At 47.3% G+C, this 2,342-nt stretch overlaps 1 pseudogene; it reads left to right on the top strand.

The window, feature by feature from the left end:
- Positions 1-796: 796 nt before the first annotated feature.
- Positions 797-1,517, top strand: LOC110312005 (annotated as a pseudogene).
- Positions 1,518-2,342: the final 825 nt, after the last annotated feature.

Genomic DNA, 2,342 nt, shown 5'->3' with positions numbered 1-2,342 from the left:
AGGACTCTGTCCATGGTTCCTTGGCCCCATCTCTGCGTGGAGGTACCTGAAGAGGTCAGGGAAAGGGCACTGGGCAGAGCATCACAAGGAGCAGTGGGGCTTCCCTCACGCTTGGCAGGGCACAATGAGAGAAGGCAAATTGAAGTGACCAGTGGCATCGCATTGTGATCCTGAAGAGGTCAGCTCAGAGCCATTGGAAAATTCCATCACACCCCTTCCTTCCTAGAAAGAGACAGGTCAGAGTGCAGGTAGGCCAGAAAGAAGGCTAATTAAGCCCCTACTACCTCATTCCCTAAAGACCTAAAGTTTAATTGGGTATACTGTTCTGCCAATCATATTGTACCTAGTTGCTGCTGCCAGGGGGTCCTGCCTCTCCTTTGGGTGCAGGATGACGACCCCAGCATGCTGGAACAATAAATTCCTCTTGCTTTTGCATCAATCCCTGGATCCACATTCTTCACTGGGGTAAGGGGTTTCCCAGTAAGCTAAGGTTCGTCAGAGTCTTACAACCCCCTCAGTGGAACCTTCACAGGCCATTCACATCCCAGGAATACTATCCATTGGCAGTCAAGTCCTTAGAATATGAGCCTTAGGAGTGTAGGTCATGTTCAGACCATAAGAACTGCTGCTGGGAGATTCTGAACCTTCTCAAATGGGCTGATTATAGACACTGTTGGCCACTGTTATTGGCTGGGACTTGGACAGATATTTCTCTCAAGGCCATTAAACCTTCTTCTTTAAAAATTAAAAAAATTGAATTTTGACCTAGGTGGGCAGTCCAGAAGAATCCAAAGGTATGGTGGGTGTCAATGCTGTTGCGATGAAAGGGGTTCTGGCTGAGGCAGCAGCCTTTCTAGAACCTGCTGCAGGCTTGCAGGGGGAAGCAGAGCTGCCTGCCAAGATCATGGGGAAGTTCATAGGAACTCTCGGAAGAAAGACAAGCTGCTGCTTTGTAGCCAGCTTCAAGTAGTGAACCTCTTACAGGCTTTTCTGGCTCAGGAGGATACTGACCAGAACCCAGATGCTTTGGCTTCTGAAGATGCAAGTCAGCAAAAGGCAACTGGAACTAAGGAGCTGTGGAAGGACATCAAGGCCACATACATGGACCATGTGGAGGCCATAAAATGTGCTCTGTCTGAGGCCTTCCCCCAGGTCAAAGAGGCTCACAGGAAGTACACAGAGCTTCAGAAGGCTTTTGAGTAACTCAAGGCTAAGAAGCGCGTCCTTGAGGAGAAACTTCAGTCAGCTCAGAAGCAGTGGATGCTGCGACAGGAGCAAGTGCAGAATATGACAAAGACTTTTGCAGAGGTAAAGAGACCCTGGAAAAGGGCCCTGGAGAAGCTTGGCAGATCCCATCAGGAACTCGAAACCTTGAAGCAGCAAGCAGGACAGGAACAGGAGAAGCTGTGGAGGACCAGAGCTACCTCCAGCTGCAGAATAAGCTGGTCATCTCTGAGGGCAAGGCTGAGGACAAAGATGTCAAAGCTGAGGCTGGAAAATTACCTCCTGGAAGCTAAGACTAGTTATTTGTTTTATGTAATTGTTTATATTGCTCACTGGCTGTCCTGGAACTCACGAAGACCAGGTTGACTGTGAACTTACAAAGCTCTGCCTGCCCCTGCCCCTCAAGTACTTACAATGTATGGGTACCTGCTTAATTAATTATTACTTAACATGTGTGTGTGTGTGTGTGTGTGTGTGAGAGAGAGAGAGAGAGAGAGAGAGAGAGAGAGAGAGAGAGANGAGAGAGAGAGAGAGAGAGAGAGAGAGAGAGAGAGAGAGAGAGAAAGAGAGAGAGTCTCACATAGCCTAGGGAAGTCTCAAACTCTCCATGTAGCTAAGGCTGACCTTGGATTCTTGAGGCTCCTTCATACCTCCAACCCAGCCCCTTGCCCCTCAGAGTACTGAGATTTAAAGCATGCACCACCATGCCCAGTTAATCCAGTGCTGGCAATACACCACAGGCCAGCACTCTATGTTAGGCCAGCACTCTACCAACTGAGCTGTATTCCAGACTTGATCCAGCTTTAAATCTATTTTTGAATGACTGAGCAACAGAAAGAGAAAATTGTTTCATGAAATAATGAAACCCTAAATCCAGTGTCTATAAGTAAGAATCTGTGAAAACAGGCTCACTCAGTCCTTTATCATCTCTGGTGACCTTCCTGTGAGAATGTCAGAGATGAGTTGTAGAAGCATGGGACTTTTCTATGCCTTCTTCATTCCTGAGTAATGACATGGGGGACTATTTTTTATTTACAATGCCTACAGCCTTAAGCTACATGTGTTTCCCAACAAGCCCTTAACTTACATTGCATATAAACACGATCCCTACAGTGACT

Source organism: Mus caroli, chromosome 16 (genome assembly GCF_900094665.2).
Source record: "Mus caroli chromosome 16, CAROLI_EIJ_v1.1, whole genome shotgun sequence".
In the NCBI taxonomy this organism is placed as follows: domain Eukaryota; kingdom Metazoa; phylum Chordata; class Mammalia; order Rodentia; family Muridae; genus Mus; species Mus caroli.
The sequence above is the reverse complement of the archived record's forward strand: the minus strand, read 5'-3'. Positions and strand labels throughout refer to the sequence as shown.